Source organism: Canis lupus, chromosome 28, assembly GCF_048164855.1.
Source record: "Canis lupus baileyi chromosome 28, mCanLup2.hap1, whole genome shotgun sequence".
In the NCBI taxonomy this organism is placed as follows: Eukaryota; Metazoa; Chordata; class Mammalia; order Carnivora; family Canidae; genus Canis; species Canis lupus.
Window position 1 is genome coordinate 44,444,433 of NC_132865.1, and position 27,165 is coordinate 44,471,597.

Below are 27,165 nucleotides of genomic sequence, written 5' to 3' on the forward strand. Positions count from 1 at the left end.
TTCCAATTACCTCTCCCAACACTTCCGTCGAACAGCGAGCCTAGGCCTTTTAGAAGTGAAAGGAACCAGCAGGCTGGATGGGGAGGTACAGGCCTTAAGCTCAACTCTCAGAAGTGTGTATGCAGGGGAGACAGATGTCTGCTACCCACTCTGACATGGGAGTTGGAAACTACCTACACTCTGATTGAAGAAGGCCATTGGAAATCGCTGTATTCAACTCAGATACACAGGAGTTCAGGCCCAATGCTTACACATGCTTTTCCCGCAACCTCTCTCAGCCACTAACATTAGGATGTTAGCAGCTGCGCCTACAGTCAGGCAGGATGCGGGTGGGTTCTGCCATGTCCTCAGCACTCCCAGGGAAGCATGTCTAGAAGCCAGCTCTCAACTAGCTGCATTCTTATGGCAGTGTGAAGGTAGCAGTATTCTGAGTCAGGAGGTTCCAAGATTACCACTCTACTGCACCTGGAGATACCCTCCAGGTCTGCATTGTTAACTTGCGTCTCAGAAGCCTGTGGCAAACGTCTCTGGTGAAGACCTGCGAAACTCACTCTGCAGGCAGTGTGGAACTGTGAGGGACTGAGGGTGAGCTCAACTCTCAGAAGTAAGATGCTTTTGGACAAGGCGTTCAGCTACCTTCTCACGTATGGAACTTAGTATGTAGCAGCAGTCTACCACACGAATTACTAGGCAATCGCTGGAATGAGCTTGGAGGCCCTAGTCTTGTGTGCCGGGAGATTCCAATTACCTCTCCCAACACTTCCGTCAAACAGCGAGCCTAGGCCTTTTAGAAGTGAAAGGAACCAGCAGGCTGGATGGGGAGGTACAGGCCTTAAGCTCAACTCTCAGAAGTGTGTATGCAGGGGAGACAGATGTCTGCTACCCACTCTGACATGGGAGTTGGAAACTACCTACACTCTGATTGAAGAAGGCCATTGGAAATCGCTGTATTCAACTCAGATACACAGGAGTTCAGGCCCAATGCTTACACATGCTTTTCCCGCAACCTCTCTCAGCCACTAACATTAGGATGTTAGCAGCTGCGCCTACAGTCAGGCAGGATGCGGGTGGGTTCTGCCCTGTCCTCAGCACTCCCAGGGAAGCATGCCTAGAAGCCAGCTCTCAACTAGCTGCATTCTTATGGCAGTGTGAAGGTAGCAGTATTCTGAGTAAGGAGGTTCCCAGATTACCACTCTACTGCACCTGGAGATACCCTCCAGGTCTGCATTGTTAACTTGCGTCTCAGAAGCCTCTGGCAAACGTCTCTGGTGAAGACGTCCGAAACTCACTCTGCAGGCAGTGTGGAACTGTGAGGGACTGAGGGTGAGCTCAACTCTCAGAAGTAAGATGTTTTTGGACAAGGCGTTCAACTACCTACTCACGTATGGAACTTAGTATGTAGCACCAGTCTACCCCAGGAATTACTAGGAAATCGCTTGATTGAGCTTGGAGGCACTCGTCTTGTGTGCCGGGAGATTCCAGTTACCTCTCCCAACACTTGCGTCAAGCAGCGAGCCTAGGCCTTTTGGAAGCGAAAGGTAGCGGCAGGCAGGATGTTGGGTTACAGGCCATAAGCTCAACTCTCAGAAGTGTGTATGCATGGGTGGCAGATGTCTGCTACCCACTCGGACATGGGAGTTGGAACCTAGCTACACTCCTATTGAAGAAGGACTTTGGAAATCGCTGTATTCAACTCAGATACACGGGAGTTCAGGCCCAATGCTTACACATGCTTTTCCCACAAACTATCCCAGCCACTAACAGAAGGAGGTTAGCAGGTAAATCTACAGTCAGGCAGGATGCGGGAGGGTGCTGCCCTGTCCTCAGCTCTCACAGGGAAGCATGCCTTGAAGCCAGCTCTCAACTAGCTGCATTCTTATGACAGGGTGAAGGTAGCAGTATTCTGAGTAAGGAGGTTCCGAGATTACCACTCTACTGCACCTGGAGATACCCTCCAGGTCTGCATTGTTAACTTGCGTCTCAGAGGCCTCTGGCAAACGTCTCTGGTGAAGACGTGCAAAACTCACTCTGCAGGCAGTGTGGAACTGTGAGGGACTGAGGGTCAGCTCAACTCTCAGCAGTAAGATGTTTTTGGACAAGGCGTTCAAATACCTACTCACGTATGGAACTTAGTATGTAGCACCAGTCTACCCCAGGAATTACTGGGAAATCGCTGGATTGAGCTTGGAGGCACTAGTCTTGTTGCCGGGAGATTCCAGTTACCTCTCCCAACACTTCGGTGAAGCAGCGAGCCTAGGCCTTTTGGAAGCGAAAGCTAACTGCAGGCAGGAGGTAGGGTTACAGGCCATAAGCTCAACTCTCAGAAGTGTGTATGCATGGGAGGCAGATGTCTTCTACCCACTCGTACATGCGAGTGGGAACCTACTACACTCTGATGAAAAAGGACTTTGGAAATTGCTGTATTCAACTCAGATACACGTGGGTTCAGGCACAACGATTCCACATGCTTTTCTCACAACCTTTCCCTGCCACTAACATGAGGACGTTAGCAGCTCCTTCTGCAGTCAAGCAGGATGCGGGAGGGTTGTGCCCTGTCCTTAGTTCTCACAGGGAAGCATGTCTTGAAGCCAGCGGTCAACTAGCTGCATTCTTATGGCAGGGTCAAGGTAGCAGTATTCTGAGACAGGAGGTTCCCAGATTACCACTCTACTGCACCTGGAGATACCCTCCAGGTCTGCATTGTTAACTTGCGTCTCAGAAGCCTCTGGCAAACGTCTCTGGTGAAGACCTGCGAAACTCACTCTGCAGGCAGTGTGGAACTGTGAGGGACTGAGGGTGAGCTCAACTCTCAGAAGTAAGATGCTTTTGGACAAGGCGTTCAGCTACATTCTCACGTATGGAACTTAGTATGTAGCACCTGTCTACCCCAGGAATTACTAGGCTATCGCTGGAATGAGCTTGGAGGCACTAGTCTTGTGTGCCGGGAGATTCCAATTACCTCTCCCAACACTTCCGTCAAACAGCGAGCCTAGGCCTTTTAGAAGTGAAAGGAACCAGCAGGCTGGATGGGGAGGTACAGGCCTTAAGCTCAACTCTCAGAAGTGTGTATGCAGGGGAGACAGATGTCTGCTACCCACTCTGACATGGGAGTTGGAAACTACCTACACTCTGATTGAAGAAGGCCATTGGAAATCGCTGTATTCAACTCAGATACACAGGAGTTCAGGCCCAATGCTTACACATGCTTTTCCCGCAACCTCTCTCAGCCACTAACATTAGGATGTTAGCAGCTGCGCCTACAGTCAGGCAGGATGCGGGTGGGTTCTGCCATGTCCTCAGCACTCCCAGGGAAGCATGCCTAGAAGCCAGCTCTCAACTAGCTGCATTCTTATGGCAGTGTGAAGGTAGCAGTATTCTGAGTAAGGAGGTTCCAAGATTACCACTCTACTGCACCTGGAGATACCCTCCAGGTCTGCATTGTTAACTTGCGTCTCAGAAGCCTGTGGCAAACGTCTCTGGTGAAGACCTGCGAAACTCACTCTGCAGGCAGTGTGGAACTGTGAGGGACTGAGGGTGAGCTCAACTCTCAGAAGTAAGATGCTTTTGGACAAGGCGTTCAGCTACCTTCTCACGTATGGAACTTAGTATGTAGCAGCAGTCTACCCCACGAATTACTAGGCAATCGCTGGAATGAGCTTGGAGGCCCTAGTCTTGTGTGCCGGGAGATTCCAATTACCTCTCCCAACACTTCCGTCAAACAGCGAGCCTAGGCCTTTTAGAAGTGAAAGGAACCAGCAGGCTGGATGGGGAGGTACAGGCCTTAAGCTCAACTCTCAGAAGTGTGTATGCAGGGGAGACAGATGTCTGCTACCCACTCTGACATGGGAGTTGGAAACTACCTACACTCTGATTGAAGAAGGCCATTGGAAATCGCTGTATTCAACTCAGATACACAGGAGTTCTGGCCCAATGCTTACACATGCTTTTCCCGCAACCTCTCTCAGCCACTAACATTAGGATGTTAGCAGCTGCGCCTACAGTCAGGCAGGATGCGGGTGGGTTCTGCCCTGTCCTCAGCACTCCCAGGGAAGCATGCCTAGAAGCCAGCTCTCAACTAGCTGCATTCTTATGGCAGTGTGAAGGTAGCAGTATTCTGAGTAAGGAGGTTCCCAGATTACCACTCTACTGCACCTGGAGATACCCTCCAGGTCTGCATTGTTAACTTGCGTCTCAGAAGCCTCTGGCAAACGTCTCTGGTGAAGACGTCCGAAACTCACTCTGCAGGCAGTGTGGAACTGTGAGGGACTGAGGGTGAGCTCAACTCTCAGAAGTAAGATGTTTTTGGACAAGGCGTTCAACTACCTACTCACGAATGGAACTTAGTATGTAGCACCAGTCTACCCCAGGAATTACTAGGAAATCGCTTGATTGAGCTTGGAGGCACTCGTCTTGTGTGCCGGGAGATTCCAGTTACCTCTCCCAACACTTGCGTCAAGCAGCGAGCCTAGGCCTTTTGGAAGCGAAAGCTAGCTGCAGGCAGGAGGTAGGGATACAGGCCATGAGCTCAACTCTCAGAAGTGTGTATGCATGGGAGGCAGATGTCTGCTACGAACTCGTACATGCGAGAGGGAACCTACTACACTCTGATGAAAAAGGACTTTGGAAATTGCTGTATTCAACTCAGATACACGTGGGTTCAGGCACAACGATTCCACATGCTTTTCTCACAACCTTTCCCTGCCACTAACATGAGGACGTTAGCAGCTCCTTCTACAGTCAAGCAGGATGCGGGAGGGTTGTGCCCTGTCCTTAGCTCTCACAGGGAAGCATGTCTTGAAGCCAGCGGTCAACTAGCTGCATACTTATGGCAGGGTCAAGGTAGCAGTATTCTGAGACAGGAGGTTCCCAGATTACCACTCTACTGCACCTGGAGATACCCTCCAGGTCTGCATTGTTAACTTGCGTCTCAGAGGCCTCTGGCAAACGTCTCTGGTGAAGACGTGCGAAACTCACTCTGCAGGCAGTGTGGAACTGTGAGGGACTGAGGGTCAGCTCAACTCTCAGCAGTAAGATGTTTTTGGACAAGGCGTTCAACTACCTACTCACGTATGGAACTTAGTATGTAGCACCAGTCTACCCCAGGAATTACTTGGAAATCGCTTGATTGAGCTTGGAGGCACTCGTCTTGTGTGCCGGGAGATTCCAGTTACCTCTCCCAACACTTGCGTCAAGCAGCGAGCCTAGGCCTTTTGGAAGCGAAAGGTAGCGGCAGGCAGGATGTTGGGTTACAGGCCATAAGCTCAACTCTCAGAAGTGTGTATGCATGGGTGGCAGATGTCTGCTACCCACTCGGACATGGGAGTTGGAACCTAGCTACACTCCTATTGAAGAAGGACTTTGGAAATCGCTGTATTCAACTCAGATACACGGGAGTTCAGGCCCAATGCTTACACATGCTTTTCAAACAAACTATCCCAGCCACTAACAGAAGGAGGTTAGCAGGTAAGTCTACAGTCAGGCAGGATGCGGGAGGGTCCTGCCCTGTCCTCAGCTCTCACAGGGAAGCATGCCTTGAAGCCAGCTCTCAACTAGCTGCATTCTTATGACAGTGTGAAGGTAGCAGTATTCTGAGTAAGGAGGTTCCCAGATTACCACTCTACTGCACCTGGAGATACCCTCCAGGTCTGCATTGTTAACTTGCGTCTCAGAGGCCTCTGGCAAACGTCTCTGGTGAAGACGTGCGAAACTCACTCTGCAGGCAGTGTGGAACTGTGAGGGACTGAGGGTGAGCTCAACTCTCAGAAGTAAGATGTTTTTGGACAAGGCGTTCAACTACCTACTCACGTATGGAACTTAGTATGTAGCACCAGTCTACCCCAGGAATTACTAGGAAATCGCTTGATTGAGCTTGGAGGCACTCGTCTTGTGTGCCGGGAGATTCCAGTTACCTCTCCCAACACTTGCGTCAAGCAGCGAGCCTAGGCCTTTTGGAAGCGAAAGCTAGCTGCAGGCAGGAGGTAGGGATACAGGCCATAAGCTCAACTCTCAGAAGTGTGTATGCATGGGAGGCAGATGTCTGCTACCCACTCGTACATGCGAGTGGGAACCTACTACACTGTGATGAAAAAGGACTTTGGAAATCGCTGTATTCAACTCAGATACACGTGGGTTCAGGCACAACGATTCCACATGCTTTTCTCACAACCTTTCCCTGCCACTAACATGAGGACGTTAGCAGCTCCTTCTACAGTCAAGCAGGATGCGGGAGGGTTGTGCCCTGTCCTTAGCTCTCACAGGGAAGCATGTCTTGAAGCCCGCGGTCAACTAGCTGCATAATCATGGCAGGGTCAAGGTAGCAGTATTCTGAGACAGGAGGTTCCCAGATTACCACTCTACTGCACCTGGAGATACCCTCCAGGTCTGCATTGTTAACTTGCGTCTCAGAGGCCTCTGGCAAACGTCTCTGGTGAAGACGTGCGAAACTCACTCTGCAGGCAGTGTGGAACTGTGAGGGACTGAGGGTCAGCTCAACTCTCAGCAGTAAGATGTTTTTGGACAAGGCGTTCAAATACCTACTCACGTATGGAACTTAGTATGTAGCACCAGTCTACCCCAGGAATTACTAGGAAATCGCTTGATTGAGCTTGGAGGCACTCGTCTTGTGTGCCAGGAGATTCCAATTACCTCTCCCAACACTTGCGTCAAGCAGCGAGCCTAGGCCTTTTGGAAGCGAAAGGTAGCGGCAGGCACGATGTAGGGTTACAGGCCATAAGCTCAACTCTCAGAAGTGTGTATGCATGGGAGGCAGATGTCTGCTACCCACTGGGACATGGGAGTTGGAACCTAGCTACACTCCTATTGAAGGATGTTGGAAATCGCTGTATTCAACTCAGATACTCGGGAGTTCAGGCCCAATGCTTACACATGCTTTTCCCACAACCTATCCCAGCCACTAACAGAAGGAGGTTAGCAGGTACGTCTACAGTCAGGCAGGATGCGGGAGGGTTCTGCCCTGTCCTCAGCTCTCACAGGGAAGCATGCCTAGAAGCCAGCTCTCAACTAGCTGCATTCTTATGACAGTGTGAAGGTAGCAGTATTCTGAGTAAGGCGGTTCCGAGATTACCACTCTACTGCACCTGGAGATACCCTCCAGGTCTGCATTGTTAACTTGCGTCTCAGAAGCCTGTGGGAAACGTCTCTGGTTAAGACCTGCGAAACTCACTCTGCAGGCAGTGTGGAACTGTGAGGGACTGAGGGTGAGCTCAACTCTCAGAAGTAAGATGCTTTTGGACAAGGCGTTCAGCTACCTTCTCACGTATGGAACTTAGTATGTAGCACCAGTCTGCCACACGAATTACTAGGCAATCGCTGGAATGAGCTTGGAGGCCCTAGTCTTGTGTGCCGGGAGATTCCAATTACCTCTCCCAACACTTCCGTCAAACAGCGAGCCTAGGCCTTTTAGAAGTGAAAGGAACCAGCAGGCTGGATGGGGAGGTACAGGCCTTAAGCTCAACTCTCAGAAGTGTGTATGCAGGGGAGACAGATGTCTGCTACCCACTCTGACATGGGAGTTGGAAACTACCTACACTCTGATTGAAGAAGGCCATTGGAAATCGCTGTATTCAACTCAGATACACAGGAGTTCAGGCCCAATGCTTACACATGCTTTTCCCGCAACCTCTCTCAGCCACTAACATTAGGATGTTAGCAGCTGCGCCTACAGTCAGGCAGGATGCGGGTGGGTTCTGCCCTGTCCTCAGCACTCCCAGGGAAGCATGCCTAGAAGCCAGCTCTCAACTAGCTGCATTCTTATGGCAGTGTGAAGGTAGCAGTATTCTGAGTCAGGAGGTTCCCAGATTACCACTCTACTGCACCTGGAGATACCCTCCAGGTCTGCATTGTTAACTTGCGTCTCAGAAGCCTCTGGGAAACGTCTCTGGTGAAGACGTCTGAAACTCACTCTGCAGGCAGTGTGGAACTGTGAGGGACTGAGGGTGAGCTCAACTCTCAGAAGTAAGATGTTTTTGGACAAGGCGTTCAACTACCTACTCACGTATGGAACTTAGTATGTAGCACCAGTCTACCCCAGGAATTACTAGGAAATCGCTTGATTGAGCTTGGAGGCACTCGTCTTGTGTGCCGGGAGATTCCAGTTACCTCTCCCAACACTTGCGTCAAGCAGCGAGCCTAGGCCTTTTGGAAGCGAAAGCTAGCTGCAGGCAGGAGGTAGGGATACAGGCCATAAGCTCAACTCTCAGAAGTGTGTATGCATGGGAGGCAGATGTCTGCTACCCACTCGTACATGCGAGTGGTAACCTCCTACACTCTGATGAAAAAGGACTTTGGAAATCGCTGTATTCAACTCAGATACACGTGGGTTCAGGCACAACGATTCCACATGCTTTTCTCACAACCTTTCCCTGCCACTAACATGAAGACGTTAGCAGCTCCTTCTACAGTCAAGCAGGATGCGGGAGGGTTGTGCCCTGTCCTTAGCTCTCACAGGGAAGCATGTCTTGAAGCCAGCGGTCAACTAGCTGCATACTTATGGCAGGGTCAAAGTAGCAGTATTCTGAGACAGGAGGTTCCCAGATTACCACTCTACTGCACCTGGAGATACCCTCCAGGTCTGCATTGTTAACTTGCGTCTCAGAGGCCTCTGGCAAACGTCTCTGGTGAAGACGTGCGAAACTCACTCTGCAGGCAGTGTGGAACTGTGAGGGACTGAGGGTCAGCTCAACTCTCAGCAGTAAGATGTTTTTGGACAAGGCGTTCAAATACCTACTCACGTATGGAACTTAGTATGTAGCACCAGTCTACCCAAGGAATTACTAGGCAATCGCTTGATTGAGCTTGGAGGCACTCGTCTTGTGTGCCGGGAGATTCCACTTACCACTCCCAACACTTGCGTCAAGCAGCGAGCCTAGGCCTTTTGGAAGCGAAAGGTAGCGGCAGGCACGATGTAGGGTTACAGGCCATAAGCTCAACTCTCAGAAGTGTGTATGCATGGGAGGCAGATGTCTGCTACCAACTCGGACATGGGAGTTGGAACCTAGCTACACTCCTATTGAAGAAGGATGTTGGAAATCGCTGTATTCAACTCAGATACTCGGGAGTTCAGGCCCAATGCTTACACATGCTTTTCCCACAACCTATCCCAGCCACTAAAAGAAGGAGGTTAGCAGGTACGTCTACAGTCAGGCAGGATGCGGGAGGGTTCTGCCCTGTCCTCGGCTCTCACAGGGAAGCATGCCTAGAAGCCAGCTCTCAACTAGCTGCATTCTTATGACAGTGTGAAGGTAGCAGTATTCTGAGTAAGGCGGTTCCGAGATTACCACTCTACTGCACCTGGAGATACCCTCCAGGTCTGCATTGTTAACTTGCGTCTCAGAAGCCTGTGGCAAACGTCTCTGGTGAAGACCTGCGAAACTCACTCTGCAGGCAGTGTGGAACTGTGAGGGACTGAGGGTGAGCTCAACTCTCAGAAGTAAGATGCTTTTGGAAAAGGCGTTCAGCTACCTTCTCACGTATGGAACTTAGTATGTAGCACCAGTCTACCACACGAATTACTAGGCAATCGCTGGAATGAGCTTGGAGGCCCTAGTCTTGTGTGCCGGGAGATTCCAATTACCTCTCCCAACACTTCCGTCAAACAGCGAGCCTAGGCCTTTTAGAAGTGAAAGGAACCAGCAGGCTGGATGGGGAGGTACAGGCCTTAAGCTCAACTCTCAGAAGTGTGTATGCAGGGGTGACAGATGTCTGCTACCCACTCTGACATGGGAGTTGGAAACTAGCTTCACTCTGATTGAAGAAGGCCATTGGAAATCGCTGTATTCAACTCAGATACACAGGAGTTCAGGCCCAATGCTTACACATGCTTTTCCCGCAACCTCTCTCAGCCACTAACATTAGGATGTTAGCAGCTGCGCCTACAGTCAGGCAGGATGCGGGTGGGTTCTGCCATGTCCTCAGCACTCCCAGGGAAGCATGCCTAGAAGCCAGCTCTCAACTAGCTGCATTCTTATGGCAGTGTGAAGGTAGCAGTATTCTGAGTCAGGAGGTTCCAAGATTACCACTCTACTGCACCTGGAGATACCCTCCAGGTCTGCATTGTTAACTTGCGTCTCAGAAGCCTGTGGCAAACGTCTCTGGTGAAGACCTGCAAAACTCACTCTGCAGGCAGTGTGGAACTGTGAGGGACTGAGGGTGAGCTCAACTCTCAGAAGTAAGATGCTTTTGGACAAGGCGTTCAGCTACCTTCTCACGTATGGAACTTAGTATGTAGCACCAGTCTACCACACGAATTACTAGGCAATCGCTGGAATGAGCTTGGAGGCCCTAGTCTTGTGTGCCGGGAGATTCCAATTACCTCTCCCAACACTTCCGTCAAACAGCGAGCCTAGGCCTTTTAGAAGTGAAAGGAACCAGCAGGCTGGATGGGGAGGTACAGGCCTTAAGCTCAACTCTCAGAAGTGTGTATGCAGGGGAGACAGATGTCTGCTACCCACTCTGACATGGGAGTTGGAAACTACCTACACTCTGATTGAAGAAGGCCATTGGAAATCGCTGTATTCAACTCAGATACACAGGAGTTCAGGCCCAATGCTTACACATGCTTTTCCCGCAACCTCTCTCAGCCACTAACATTAGGATGTTAGCAGCTGCGCCTACAGTCAGGCAGGATGCGGGTGGGTTCTGCCCTGTCCACAGCACTCCCAGGGAAGCATGCCTAGAAGCCAGCTCTCAACTAGCTGCATTCATATGGCAGTGTGAAGGTAGCAGTATTCTGAGTAAGGAGGTTCCCAGATTACCACTCTACTGCACCTGGAGATACCCTCCAGGTCTGCATTGTTAACTTGCGTCTCAGAAGCCTCTGGCAAACGTCTCTGGTGAAGACGTCCGAAACTCACTCTGCAGGCAGTGTGGAACTGTGAGGGACTGAGGGTGAGCTCAACTCTCAGAAGTAAGATGTTTTTGGACAAGGCGTTCAACTACCTACTCACGTATGGAACTTAGTATGTAGCACCAGTCTACCCCAGGAATTACTAGGAAATCGCTTGATTGAGCTTGGAGGCACTCGTCTTGTGTGCCGGGAGATTCCAGTTACCTCTCCCAACACTTGCGTCAAGCAGCGAGCCTAGGCCTTTTGGAAGCGAAAGGTAGCGGCAGGCAGGATGTTGGGTTACAGGCCATAAGCTCAACTCTCAGAAGTGTGTATGCATGGGTGGCAGATGTCTGCTACCCACTCGGACATGGGAGTTGGAACCTAGCTACACTCCTATTGAAGAAGGACTTTGGAAATCGCTGTATTCAACTCAGATACACGGGAGTTCAGGCCCAATGCTTACACATGCTTTTCAAACAAACTATCCCAGCCACTAACAGAAGGAGGTTAGCAGGTAAGTCTACAGTCAGGCAGGATGCGGGAGGGTCCTGCCCTGTCCTCAGCTCTCACAGGGAAGCATGCCTTGAAGCCAGCTCTCAACTAGCTGCATTCTTATGACAGTGTGAAGGTAGCAGTATTCTGAGTAAGGAGGTTCCCAGATTACCACTCTACTGCACCTGGAGATACCCTCCAGGTCTGCATTGTTAACTTGCGTCTCAGAGGCCTCTGGCAAACGTCTCTGGTGAAGACGTGCGAAACTCACTCTGCAGGCAGTGTGGAACTGTGAGGGACTGAGGGTCAGCTCAACTCTCAGCAGTAAGATGTTTTTGGACAAGGCGTTCAAATACCTACTCACGTATGGAACTTAGTATGTAGCACCAGTCTACCCCAGGAATTACTGGGAAATCGCTGGATTGAGCTTGGAGGCACTAGTCTTGTTGCCGGGAGATTCCAGTTACCTCTCCCAACACTTGCGTCAAGCAGCGAGCCTAGGCATTTTGGAAGCGAAAGGTAGCGGCAGGCAGGATGTTGGGTTACAGGCCATAAGCTCAACTCTCAGAAGTGTGTATGCATGGGTGGCAGATGTCTGCTACCCACTCGGACATGGGAGTTGGAACCTAGCTACACTCCTATTGAAGAAGGACTTTGGAAATCGCTGTATTCAACTCAGATACACGGGAGTTCAGGCCCAATACTTACACATGCTTTTCCCACAAACTATCCCAGCCACTAACAGAAGGAGGTTAGCAGGTAAGTCTACAGTCAGGCAGGATGCGGGAGGGTCCTGCCCTGTCCTTTGCTCTCACAGGGAAGCATGCCTTGAAGCCAGCTCTCAACTAGCTGCATTCTTATGACAGTGTGAAGGTAGCAGTATTCTGAGTAAGGAGGTTCCCAGATTACCACTCTACTGCACCTGGAGATACCCTCCAGGTCTGCATTGTTAACTTGCGTCTCAGAGGCCTCTGGCAAACGTCTCTGGTGAAGACGTGCGAAACTCACTCTGCAGGCAGTGTGGAACTGTGAGGGACTGAGGGTCAGCTCAACTCTCAGCAGTAAGATGATTTTGGACAAGGCGTTCAGCTACCTTCTCACATATGGAACTTAGTATGTAGCAGCAGTCTACCACACGAATTACTAGGCAATCGCTGGAATGAGCTTGGAGGCCCTAGTCTTGTGTGCCGGGAGATTCCAATTACCTCTCCCAACACTTCCGTCAAACAGCGAGCCTAGGCCTTTTAGAAGTGAAAGGAACCAGCAGGCTGGATGGGGAGGTACAGGCCTTAAGCTCAACTCTCAGAAGTGTGTATGCAGGGGAGACAGATGTCTGCTACCCACTCTGACATGGGAGTTGGAAACTACCTACACTCTGATTGAAGAAGGCCATTGGAAATCGCTATATTCAACTCAGATACACAGGAGTTCAGGCCCAATGCTTACACATGCTTTTCCCGCAACCTCTCTCAGCCACTAACATTAGGATGTTAGCAGCTGCGCCTACAGTCAGGCAGGATGCGGGTGGGTTCTGCCCTGTCCTCAGCACTCCCAGGGAAGCATGCCTAGAAGCCAGCACTCAACTAGCTGCATTCTTATTGCAGTGTGAAGGTAGCAGTATTCTGAGTCAGGAGGTTCCCAGATTACCACTCTACTGCACCTGGAGATACCCTCCAGGTCTGCATTGTTAACTTGCGTCTCAGAAGCCTCTGGCAAACGTCTCTGGTGAAGACGTCCGAAACTCACTCTGCAGGCAGTGTGGAACTGTGAGGGACTGAGGGTGAGCTCAACTCTCAGAAGTAAGATGTTTTTGGACAAGGCGTTCAACTACCTACTCACGTATGGAACTTAGTATGTAGCACCAGTCTACCCCAGGAATTACTAGGAAATCGCTTGATTGAGCTTGGAGGCACTCGTCTTGTGTGCCGGGAGATTCCAGTTACCTCTCCCAACACTTCGGTGAAGCAGCGAGCCTAGGCCTTTTGGAAGCGAAAGCTAGCTGCAGGCAGGAGGTAGGGATACAGGCCATAAGCTCAACTCTCAGAAGTGTGTATGCATGGGAGGCAGATGTCTGCTACCCACTCGTACATGCGAGTGGGAACCTACTACACTCTGATGAAAAAGGATTTTGGAAATTGCTGTATTCAACTCAGATACACGTGGGTTCAGGCACAACGATTCCACATGCTTTTCTCACAACCTTTCCCTGCCACTAACATGAGGACGTTAGCAGCTCCTTCTACAGTCAAGCAGGATGCGGGAGGGTCGTGCCCTGTCCTTAGCTCTCACAGGGAAGCATGTCTTGAAGCCAGCGGTCAACTAGCTGCATACTTATGGCAGGGTCAAGTTAGCAGTATTCTGAGACAGGAGGTTCCCAGATTACCACTCTACTGCACCTGGAGATACCCTCCAGGTCTGCATTGTTAACTTGCGTCTCAGAGGCCTCTGGCAAACGTCTCTGGTGAAGACGTGCGAAACTCACTCTGCAGGCAGTGTGGAACTGTGAGGGACTGAGGGTCAGCTCAACTCTCAGCAGTAAGATGTTTTTGGACAAGGCGTTCAAATACCTACTCACGTATGGAACTTAGTATGTAGCACCAGTCTACCCCAGGAATTACTAGGAAATCGCTTAATTGAGCTTGGAGGCACTCGTCTTGTGTGCCGGGAGATTCCAATTACCTCTCCCAACACTTGCGTCAAGCAGCGAGCCTAGGCCTTTTGGAAGCGAAAGGTAGCGGCAGGCACGATGTAGGGTTACAGGCCATAAGCTCAACTCTCAGAAGTGTGTATGCATGGGAGGCAGATGTCTGCTACCCACTCGGACATGGGAGTTGGAACCTAGCTACACTCCTATTGAAGAAGGATGTTGGAAATCGCTGTATTCAACTCAGATACTCGGGAGTTCAGGCCCAATGCTTACACATGCTTTTCCCACAACCTATCCCAGCCACTAACATTAGGATGTTAGCAGCTGCGCCTACAGTCAGGCAGGATGCGGGAGGGTTCTGCTCTGTCCTCAGCTCTCACAGGGAAGCATGCCTAGAAGCCAGCTCTCAACTAGCTGCATTCTTATGACAGTGTGAAGGTAGCAGTATTCTGAGTAAGGCGGTTCCGAGATTACCACTCTACTGCACCTGGAGATACCCTCCAGGTCTGCATTGTTAACTTGCGTCTCAGAAGCCTGTGGCAAACGTCTCTGGTGAAGACCTGCGAAACTCACTCTGCAGGCAGTGTGGAACTGTGAGGGACTGAGGGTGAGCTCAACTCTCAGAAGTAAGATGCTTTTGGACAAGGCGTTCAGCTACATTCCCACGTATGGAACTTAGTATCTAGCACCTGTCTACCCCAGGAATTACTAGGCAATCGCTGGAATGAGCTTGGAGGCACTAGTCTTGTGTGCCGGGAGATTCCAATTACCTCTCCCAACACTTCCGTCAAACAGCGAGCCAGGCCTTTTAGAAGTGAAAGGAACCAGCAGGCTGGATGGGGAGGTACAGGCCTTAAGCTCAACTCTCAGAAGTGTGTATGCAGGGGTGACAGATGTCTGCTACCCACTCTGACATGGGAGTTGAAACTAGCTACACTCTGATTGAAGAAGGCCATTGGAAATCGCTGTATTCAACTCAGATACACAGGAGTTCAGGCCCAATGCTTACACATGCTTTTCCCGCAACCTCTCTCAGCCACTAACATTAGGATGTTAGCAGCTGCGCCTACAGTCAGGCAGGATGCGGGTGGGTTCTGCATGTCCTCAGCACTCCCAGGGAAGCATGCCTAGAAGCCAGCTCTCAACTAGCTGCATTCTTATGGCAGTGTGAAGGTAGCAGTATTCTGAGTCAGGAGGTTCCAAGATTACCACTCTACTGCACCTGGAGATACCCTCCAGGTCTGCATTGTTAACTTGCGTCTTAGAAGCCTGTGGCAAACGTCTCTGGTGAAGACCTGCGAAACTCACTCTGCAGGCAGTGTGGAACTGTGAGGGACTGAGGGTGAGCTCAACTCTCAGAAGTAAGATGCTTTTGGACAAGGCGTTCAGCTACCTTCTCACGTATGGAACTTAGTATGTAGCAGCAGTCTACCACACGAATTACTAGGCAATCGCTGGAATGAGCTTGGAGGCCCTAGTCTTGTGTGCCGGGAGATTCCAATTACCTCTCCCAACACTTCCGTCAAACAGCGAGCCTAGGCCTTTTAGAAGTGAAAGGAACCAGCAGGCTGGATGGGGAGGTACAGGCCTTAAGCTCAACTCTCAGAAGTGTGTATGCAGGGGAGACAGATGTCTGCTACCCACTCTGACATGGGAGTTGGAAACTACCTACACTCTGATTGATGAAGGCCATTGGAAATCGCTATATTCAACTCAGATACACAGGAGTTCAGGCCCAATGCTTACACATGCTTTTCCCGCAACCTCTCTCAGCCACTAACATTAGGATGTTAGCAGCTGCGCCTACAGTCAGGCAGGATGCGGGTGGGTTCTGCCCTGTCCTCAACACTCCCAGGGAAGCATGCCTAGAAGCCAGCTCTCAACTAGCTGCATTCTTATGGCAGTGTGAAGGTAGCAGTATTCTGAGTCAGGAGGTTCCCAGATTACCACTCTACTGCACCTGGAGATACCCTCCAGGTCTGCATTGTTAACTTGCGTCTCAGAAGCCTCTGGCAAACGTCTCTGGTGAAGACGTCCGAAACTCACTCTGCAGGCAGTGTGGAACTGTGAGGGACTGAGGGTGAGCTCAACTCTCAGAAGTAAGATGTTTTTGGACAAGGCGTTCAACTACCTACTCACGTATGGAACTTAGTATGTAGCACCAGTCTACCCCAGGAATTACTAGGAAATCGCTTGATTGAGCTTGGAGGCACTCGTCTTGTGTGCCGGGAGATTCCAGTTACCTCTCCCAACACTTCGGTGAAGCAGCGAGCCTAGGCCTTTTGGAAGCGAAAGCTAGCTGCAGGCAGGAGGTAGGGATACAGGCCATAAGCTCAACTCTCAGAAGTGTGTATGCATGGGAGGCAGATGTCTGCTACCCACTCGTACATGCGAGTGGGAACCTACTACACTCTGATGAAAAAGGACTTTGGAAATTGCTGTATTCAACTCAGATACACGTGGGTTCAGGCACAACGATTCCACATGCTTTTCTCACAACCTTTCCCTGCCACTAACATGAGGACGTTAGCAGCTCCTTCTACAGTCAAGCAGGATGCGGGAGGGTTGTGCCCTGTCCTTAGCTCTCACAGGGAAACATGTCTTGAAGCCAGCGGTCAACTAGCTGCATACTTATGGCAGGGTCAAGGTAGCAGTATTCTGAGACAGGAGGTTCCCAGATTACCACTCTACTGCACCTGGAGATACCCTCCAGGTCTGCATTGTTAACTTGCGTCTCAGAGGCCTCTGGCAAACGTCTCTGGTGAAGACGTGCGAAACTCACTCTGCAGGCAGTGTGGAACTGTGAGGGACTGAGGGTCAGCTCAACTCTCAGCAGTAAGATGTTTTTGGACAAGGCGTTCAAATACCTACTCACGTATGGAACTTAGTATGTAGCACCAGTCTACCCCAGGAATTACTAGGAAATCGCTTGATTGAGCTTGGAGGCACTCGTCTTGTGTGCCGGGAGATTCCAGTTACCTCTCCCAACACTTGCGTCAAGCAGCGAGCCTAGGCCTTTTGGAAGCGAAAGGTAGCGGCAGGCAGGATGTTGGGTTACAGGCCATAAGCTCAACTCTCAGAAGTGTGTATGCATGGGAGGCAGATGTCTGCTACCCACTCGGACATGGGAGTTGGAACCTAGCTACACTCCTATTAAAGAAGGACTTTGGAAATCGCTGTATTCAACTCAGATACACGGGAGTTCAGGCCCAATGCTTACACATGCTTTTCCCACAAACTATCCCAGCCACTAACAGAAGGAGGTTAGCAGCTGCGCCTACAGTCAGGCAGGAGGCGGGAGGGTCCTGCCCTGTCCTCAGCTCTCACAGGGAAGCATGCCTTGAAGCCAGCTCTCAACTAGCTGCATTCTTATGACAGTGTGAAGGTAGCAGTATTCTGAGTAAGGCGGTTCCGAGATTACCACTCTACTGCACCTGGAGATACCCTCCAGGTCTGCATTGTTAACTTGCGTCTCAGAAGCCTGTGGCAAACGTCTCTGGTGAAGACCTGCGAAACTCACTCTGCAGGCAGTGTGGAACTGTGAGGGACTGAGGGTGAGCTCAACTCTCAGAAGTAAGATGCTTTTGGACAAGGCGTTCAGCTACATTCTCACGTATGGAACTTAGTATGTAGCACCTGTCTACCCCAGGAATTACTAGGCTATCGCTGGAATGAGCTTGGAGGCACTAGTCTTGTGTGCCGGGAGATTCCAATTACCTCTCCCAACACTTCCGTCAAACAGCGAGCCTAGGCCTTTTAGAAGTGAAAGAACCAGCAGGCTGGATGGAGAGGTACAGGTCTTAAGCTCAACTCTCAGAAGTGTGTATGCAGGGGAGACAGATGTCTGCTACCCACTCTGACATGGGAGTTGGAAACTACCTACACTCTGATTGAAGAAGGCCATTGGAAATCGCTGTATTCAACTCAGATACACAGGAGTTCAGGCCCAATGCTTACACATGCTTTTCCCGCAACCTCTCTCAGCCACTAACATTAGGATGTTAGCAGCTGCGCCTACAGTCAGGCAGGATGCGGGTGGGTTCTGCCCTGTCCTCAGCACTCCCAGGGAAGCATGCCTAGAAGCCAGCTCTCAACTAGCTGCATTCTTATGGCAGTGTGAAGGTAGCAGTATTCTGAGTAAGGAGGTTCCCAGATTACCACTCTACTGCACCTGGAGATACCCTCCAGGTCTGCATTGTTAACTTGCGTCTCAGAAGCCTGTGGCAAACGTCTCTGGTGAAGACGTCCGAAACTCACTCTGCAGGCAGTGTGGAACTGTGAGGGACTGAGGGTGAGCTCAACTCTCAGAAGTAAGATGTTTTTGGACAAGGCGTTCAACTACCTACTCACGTATGGAACTTAGTATGTAGCACCAGTCTACCCCAGGAATTACTAGGAAATCGCTTGATTGAGCTTGGAGGCACTCGTCTTGTGTGCCGGGAGATTCCAGTTACCTCTCCCAACACTTGCGTCAAGCAGCGAGGCTAGGCCTTTTGGAAGCGAAAGGTAGCGGCAGGCAGGATGTTGGGTTACAGGCCATAAGCTCAACTCTCAGAAGTGTGTATGCATGGGTGGCAGATGTCTGCTACCCACTCGGACATGGGAGTTGGAACCTAGCTACACTCCTATTGAAGAAGGACTTTGGAAATCGCTGTATTCAACTCAGATACACGGGAGTTCAGGCCCAATGCTTACACATGCTTTTCCCACAAACTATCCCAGCCACTAACAGAAGGAGGTTAGCAGGTAAGTCTACAGTCAGGCAGGATGCGGGAGGGTCCTGCCCTGTCCTCAGCTCTCACAGGGAAGCATGCCTAGAAGCCAGCTCTCAACTAGCTGCATTCTTATGACAGTGTGAAGGTAGCAGTATTCTGAGTAAGGCGGTTCCGAGATTACCACTCTACTGCACCTGGAGATACCCTCCAGGTCTGCATTGTTAACTTGCGTCTCAGAAGCCTGTGGCAAACGTCTCTGGTGAAGACCTGCGAAACTCACTCTGCAGGCAGTGTGGAACTGTGAGGGACTGAGGGTGAGCTCAACTCTCAGAAGTAAGATGCTTTTGGACAAGGCGTTTAGCTACCTTCTCACGTATGGAACTTAGTATGTAGCACCTGTCTACCCCAGGAATTACTAGGCTATCGCTGGAATGAGCTTGGAGGCACTAGTCTTGTGTGCCGGGAGATTCCAATTACCTCTCCCAACACTTCCGTCAAACAGCGAGCCTAGGCCTTTTAGAAGTGAAAGGAACCAGCAGGCTGGATGGGGAGGTACAGGCCTTAAGCTCAACTCTCAGAAGTGTGTATGCAGGGGAGACAGATGTCTGTTACCCACTCTGACATGGGAGTTGGAAACTACCTACACTCTGATTGAAGAAGGCCATTGGAAATCGCTGTATTCAACTCAGATACACAGGAGTTCAGGCCCAATGCTTACACATGCTTTTCCCGCAACCTCTCTCAGCCACTAACATTAGGATGTTAGCAGCTGCGCCTACAGTCAGGCAGGATGCGGGTGGGTTCTGCCATGTCCTCAGCACTCCCAGGGAAGCATGCCTAGAAGCCAGCTCTCAACTAGCTGCATTCTTATGGCAGTGTGAAGGTAGCAGTATTCTGAGTCAGGAGGTTCCAAGATTACCACTCTACTGCACCTGGAGATACCCTCCAGGTCTGCATTGTTAACTTGCGTCTCAGAAGCCTGTGGCAAACGTCTCTGGTGAAGACCTGCGAAACTCACTCTGCAGGCAGTGTGGAACTGTGAGGGACTGAGGGTGAGCTCAACTCTCAGAAGTAAGATGCTTTTGGACAAGGCGTTCAGCTACCTTCTCACGTATGGAACTTAGTATGTAGCACCAGTCTACCACACGAATTACTAGGCAATCGCTGGAATGAGCTTGGAGGCCCTAGTCTTGTGTGCCGGGAGATTCCAATTACCTCTCCCAACACTTCCGTCAAACAGCGAGCCTAGGCCTTTTAGAAGTGAAAGGAACCAGCAGGCTGGATGGGGAGGTACAGGCCTTAAGCTCAACTCTCAGAAGTGTGTATGCAGGGGAGACAGATGTCTGCTACCCACTCTGACATGGGAGTTGGAAACTAGCTACACTCTGATTGAAGAAGGCCATTGGAAATCGCTGTATTCAACTCAGATACACAGGAGTTCAGGCCCAATGCTTACACATGCTTTTCCCGCAACCTCTCTCAGCCACTAACATTAGGATGTTAGCAGCTGCGCCTACAGTCAGGCAGGATGCGGGTGGGTTCTGCCCTGTCCTCAGCACTCCCAGGGAAGCATGCCTAGAAGCCAGCTCTCAACTAGCTGCATTCTTATGGCAGTGTGAAGGTAGCAGTATTCTGAGTAAGGAGGTTCCCAGATTACCACTCTACTGCACCTGGAGATACCCTCCAGGTCTGCATTGTTAACTTGCGTCTCAGAAGCCTCTGGCAAACGTCTCTGGTGAAGACGTCCGAAACTCACTCTGCAGGCAGTGTGGAACTGTGAGGGACTGAGGGTGAGCTCAACTCTCAGAAGTAAGATGTTTTTGGACAAGGCGTTCAACTACCTACTCACGTATGGAACTTAGTATGTAGCACCAGTCTACCCCAGGAATTACTAGGAAATCGCTTGATTGAGCTTGGAGGCACTCGTCTTGTGTGCCGGGAGATTCCAGTTACCTCTCCCAACACTTGCGTCAAGCAGCGAGCCTAGGCCTTTTGGAAGCGAAAGGTAGCGGCAGGCAGGATGTTGGGTTACAGGCCATAAGCTCAACTCTCAGAAGTGTGTATGCATGGGTGGCAGATGTCTGCTACCCACTCGGACATGGGAGTTGGAACCTAGCTACACTCCTATTGAAGAAGGACTTTGGAAATCGCTGTATTCAACTCAGATACACGGGAGTTCAGGCCCAATGCTTACACATGCTTTTCCCACAAACTATCCCAGCCAATAACAGAAGGAGGTTAGCAGGTAAGTCTACAGTCAGGCAGGATGCGGGAGGGTCCTGCCCTGTCCTCAGCTCTCACAGGAAAGCATGCCTAGAAGCCAGCTCTCAACTAGCTGCATTCTTATGACAGTGTGAAGGTAGCAGTATTCTGAGTAAGGCGGTTCCGAGATTACCACTCTACTGCACCTGGAGATACCCTCCAGGTCTGCATTGTTAACTTGCGTCTCAGAAGCCTGTGGCAAACGTCTCTGGTGAAGACCTGCGAAACTCACTCTGCAGGCAGTGTGGAACTGTGAGGGACTGAGGGTCAGCTCAACTCTCAGAAGTAAGATGCTTTTGGACAAGGCGTTCAGCTACATTCTCACGTATGGAACTTAGTATGTAGCACCTGTCTACCCCAGGAATTACTAGGCTATCGCTGGAATGAGCTTGGAGGCACTAGTCTTGTGTGCCGGGAGATTCCAATTACCTCTCCCAACACTTCCGTCAAACAGCGAGCCTAGGCCTTTTAGAAGTGAAAGGAACCAGCAGGCTGGATGGGGAGGTACAGGCCTTAAGCTCAACTCTCAGAAGTGTGTATGCAGGGGCGACAGATGTCTGCTACCCACTCTGACATGGGAGTTGGAAACTACCTACACTCTGATTGAAGAAGGCCATTGGAAATCGCTGTATTCAACTCAGATACACAGGAGTTCAGGCCCAATGCTTACACATGCTTTTCCCGCAACCTCTCTCAGCCACTAACATTAGGATGTTAGCAGCTGCGCCTACAGTCAGGCAGGATGCGGGTGGGTTCTGCCATGTCCTCAGCACTCCCAGGGAAGCATGCCTAGAAGCCAGCTCTCAACTAGCTGCATTCTTATGGCAGTGTGAAGGTAGCAGTATTCTGAGTCAGAGGTTCCCAGATTACCACTCTACTGCACCTGGAGATACCCTCCAGGTCTGCATTGTTAACTTGCGTCTCAGAAGCCTGTGGCAAACGTCTCTGGTGAAGACCTGCGAAACTCACTCTGCAGGCAGTGTGGAACTGTGAGGGACTGAGGGTGAGCTCAACTCTCAGAAGTAAGATGCTTTTGGACAAGGCGTTCAGCTACCTTCTCACGTATGGAACTTAGTATGTAGCAGCAGTCTACCACACGAATTACTAGGCAATCGCTGGAATGAGCTAGGAGGCCCTAGTCTTGTGTGCCGGGAGATTCCAATTACCTCTCCCAACACTTCCGTCAAACAGCGAGCCTAGGCCTTTTAGAAGTGAAAGGAACCAGCAGGCTGGATGGGGAGGTACAGGCCTTAAGCTCAACTCTCAGAAGTGTGTATGCAGGGGAGACAGATGTCTGCTACCCACTCTGACATGGGAGTTGGAAACTACCTACACTCTGATTGAAGAAGGCCATTGGAAATCGCTGTATTCAACTCAGATACACAGGAGTTCAGGCCCAATGCTTACACATGCTTTTCCCGCAACCTCTCTCAGCCACTAACATTAGGATGTTAGCAGCTGCGCCTACAGTCAGGCAGGATGCGGGTGGGTTCTGCCCTGTCCTCAGCACTCCCAGGGAAGCATGCCTAGAAGCCAGCTCTCAACTAGCTGCATTCTTATGGCAGTGTGAAGGTAGCAGTATTCTGAGTAAGGAGGTTCCCAGATTACCACTCTACTGCACCTGGAGATACCCTCCAGGTCTGCATTGTTAACTTGCGTCTCAGAAGCCTCTGGCAAACGTCTCTGGTGAAGACGTCCGAAACTCACTCTGCAGGCAGTGTGGAACTGTGAGGGACTGAGGGTGAGCTCAACTCTCAGAAGTAAGATGTTTTTGGACAAGGCGTTCAACTACCTACTCACGTATGGAACTTAGTATGTAGCACCAGTCTACCCCAGGAATTACTAGGAAATCGCTTGATTGAGCTTGGAGGCACTCGTCTTGTGTGCCGGGAGATTCAGTTACCTCTCCCAACACTTGCATCAAGCAGCGAGCCTAGGCCTTTTGGAAGCGAAAGCTAGCTGCAGGCAGGAGGTAGGGATACAGGCCATAAGCTCTACTCTCAGAAGTGTGTATGCATGGGAGGCAGATGTCTGCTACCCACTCGTACATGCGAGTGGGAACCTACTACACTCTGATGAAAAAGGACTTTGGAAATCGCTGTATTCAACTCAGATACACGTGGGTTCAGGCACAACGATTCCACATGCTTTCCTCACAACCTTTCCCTGCCACTAACATGAGGACGTTAGCAGCTCCTTCTACAGTCAAGCAGGATGCGGGAGGGTTGTGCCCTGTCCTTAGCTCTCACAGGGAAGCATGTCTTGAAGCCAGCGGTCAACTAGCTGCATAATTATGGCAGGGTCAAGGTAGCAGTATTCTGAGACAGGAGGTTCCCAGATTACCACTCTACTGCACCTGGAGATACCCTCCAGGTCTGCATTGTTAACTTGCGTCTCAGAGGCCTCTGGCAAACGTCTCTGGTGAAGACGTGCGAAACTCACTCTGCAGGCAGTGTGGAACTGTGAGGGACTGAGTGTCAGCTCAACTCTCAGCAGTAAGATGTTTTTGGACAAGGCGTTCAAATACCTACTCACGTATGGAACTTAGTATGTAGCACCAGTCTACCCCAGGAATTACTGGGAAATCGCTTGATTGAGCTTGGAGGCACTCGTCTTGTGTGCCGGGAGTTTCCAATTACCTCTCCCAACACTTGCGTCAAGCAGCGAGCCTAGGCCTTTTGGAAGCGAAAGGTAGCGGCAGGCACGATGTAGGGTTACAGGCCATAAGCTCAACTCTCAGAAGTGTGTATGCATGGGAGGCAGATGTCTGCTACCCACTCGGACATGGGAGTTGGAACCTAGCTACACTCCCATTGAAGAAGGATGTTGGAAATCGCTGTATTCAACTCAGATACTCGGGAGTTCAGGCCCAATGCTTACACATGCTTTTCCCACAACCTATCCCAGCCACTAACATTAGGATGTTAGCAGCTGCGCCTACAGTCAGGCAGGATGCGGGAGGGTTCTGCCCTGTCCTCAGCTCTCACAGGGAAGCATGCCTAGAAGCCAGCTCTCAAGTAGCTGCATTCTTATGACAGTGTGAAGGTAGCAGTATTCTGAGTAAGGCGGTTCCGAGATTACCACTCTACTGTACCTGGAGATTCCCTCCAGGTCTGCATTGTTAACTTGCGTCTCAGAAGCCTGTGGCAAACGTCTCTGGTGAAGACGTGCGAAACTCACTCTGCAGGCAGTGTGGAACTGTGAGGGACTGAGGGTGAGCTCAACTCTCAGAAGTAAGATGCTTTTGGACAAGGCGTTCAGCTACATTCTCACGTATGGAACTTAGTATGTAGCACCTGTCTACCCCAGGAATTACTAGGCAATCGCTGGAATGAGCTTGGAGGCACTAGTCTTGTGTGCCGGGAGATTCCAATTACCTCTCCCAACACTTCCGTCAAACAGCGAGCCTAGGCCTTTTAGAAGTGAAAGGAACCAGCAGGCTGGATGGGGAGGTACAGGCCTTAAGCTCAACTCTCAGAAGTGTGTATGCAGGGGAGACAGATGTCTGCTACCCACTCTGACATGGGAGTTGGAAACTACCTACACTCTGATTGAAGAAGGCCATTGGAAATCGCTGTATTCAACTCAGATACACAGGAGTTCAGGCCCAATGCTTACACATGCTTTTCCCGCAACCTCTCTCAGCCACTAACATTAGGATGTTAGCAGCTGCGCCTACAGTCAGGCAGGATGCGGGTGGGTTCTGCCATGTCCTCAGCACTCCCAGGGAAGCATGCCTAGAAGCCAGCTCTCAACTAGCTGCATTCTTATGGCAGTGTGAAGGTAGCAGTATTCTGAGTCAGGAGGTTCCAAGATTACCACTCTACTGCACCTGGAGATACCCTCCAGGTCTGCATTGTTAACTTGCGTCTCAGAAGCCTGTGGCAAACGTCTCTGGTGAAGACCTGCAAAACTCACTCTGCAGGCAGTGTGGAACTGTGAGGGACTGAGGGTGAGCTCAACTCTCAGAAGTAAGATGCTTTTGGACAAGGCGTTCAGCTACCTTCTCACGTATGGAACTTAGTATGTAGCACCAGTCTACCACACGAATTACTAGGCAATCGCTGGAATGAGCTTGGAGGCCCTAGTCTTGTGTGCCGGGAGATTCCAATTACCTCTCCCAGCACTTCCGTCAAACAGCGAGCCTAGGCCTTTTAGAAGTGAAAGGAACCAGCAGGCTGGATGGGGAGGTACAGGCCTTAAGCTTAACTCTCAGAAGTGTGTATGCAGGGGAGACAGATGTCTGCTACCCACTCTGACATGGGAGTTGGAAACTACCTACACTCTGATTGAAGAAGGCCATTGGAAATCGCTGTATTCAACTCAGATACACAGGAGTTCAGGCCCAATGCTTACACATGCTTTTCCCGCAACCTCTCTCAGCCACTAACATTAGGATGTTAGCAGCTGCGCCTACAGTCAGGCAGGATGCGGGTGGGTTCTGCCCTGTCCTCAGCACTCCCAGGGAAGCATGCCTAGAAACCAGCTCTCAACTAGCTGCATTCTTATGGCAGTGTGAAGGTAGCAGTATTCTGAGTAAGGAGGTTCCCAGATTACCACTCTACTGCACCTGGAGATACCCTCCAGGTCTGCATTGTTAACTTGCGTCTCAGAAGCCTCTGGCAAACATCTCTGGTGAAGACGTCCGAAACTCACTCTGCAGGCAGTGTGGAACTGTGAGGGACTGAGGGTGAGCTCAACTCTCAGAAGTAAGATGTTTTTGGACAAGGCGTTCAACTACCTACTCACGTATGGAACTTAGTATGTAGCACCAGTCTACCCCAGGAATTACTAGGAAATCGCTTGATTGAGCTTGGAGGCACTCGTCTTGTGTGCCGGGAGATTCCAGTTACCTCTCCCAACACTTGCGTCAAGCAGCGAGCCTAGGCCTTTTGGAAGCGAAAGGTAGCGGCAGGCAGGATGTTGGGTTACAGGCCATAAGCTCAACTCTCAGAAGTGTGTATGCATGGGTGGCAGATGTCTGCTACCCACTCGGACATGGGAGTTGGAACCTAGCTACACTCCTATTGAAGAAGGACTTTGGAAATCGCTGTATTCAACTCAGATACACGGGAGTTCAGGCCCAATGCTTACACATGCTTTTCCCACAAACTATCCCAGCCACTAACAGAAGGAGGTTAGCAGGTAAGTCTACAGTCAGGCAGGATGCGGGAGGGTCCTGCCCTGTCCTCAGCTCTCACAGGGAAGCATGCCTTGAAGCCAGCTCTCAACTAGCTGCATTCTTATGACAGTGTGAAGGTAGCAGTATTCTGAGTAAGGAGGTTCCCAGATTACCACTCTACTGCACCTGGAGATACCCTCCAGGTCTGCATTGTTAACTTTTGTCTCAGAGGCCTCTGGCAAACGTCTCTGGTGAAGACGTGCGAAACTCACTCTGCAGGCAGTGTGGAACTGTGAGGGACTGAGGGTCAGCTCAACTCTCAGCAGTAAGATGTTTTTGGACAAGGCGTTCAAATACCTACTCACGTATGGAACTTAGTATGTAGCATCAGTCTACCCCAGGAATTACTGGGAAATCGCTGGATTGAGCTTGGAGGCACTAGTCTTGTTCCCGGGAGATTCCAGTTACCTCTCCCAACACTTCGGTTAAGCAGCGAGCCTAGGCCTTTTGGAAGCGAAAGCTAGCTGCAGGCAGGAGGTAGGGATACAGGCCATAAGCTCAACTCTCAGAAGTGTGTATGCATGGGAGGCAGATGTCTGCTACCCACTCGTACATGCGAGTGGGAACCTACTACACTCTGATGAAAAAGGACTTTAGAAATCGCTGTATTCAACTCAGATACACGTGGGTTCAGGTACAACGATTCCACATGCTTTTCTCACAACCTTTCCCTGCCACTAACATGAGGACGTTAGCAGCTCCTTCTACAGTCAAGCAGGATGTGGGAGGGTTGTGCCCTGTCCTTAGCTCTCACAGGGAAGCATGTCTTGAAGCCAGTGGTCAACTAGCTGCATACTTATGCCAGGGTCAAGGTAGCAGTATTCTGAGACAGGAGGTTCCCAGATTACCACTCTACTGCACCTGGAGATACCCTCCAGGTCTGCATTGTTAACTTGCGTCTCAGAGGCCTCTGGCAAACGTCTCTGGTGAAGACGTGCGAAACTCACTCTGCAGGCAGTGTGGAACTGTGAGGGACTGAGGGTCTGCTCAACTCTCAGCAGTAAGATGTTTTTGGACAAGG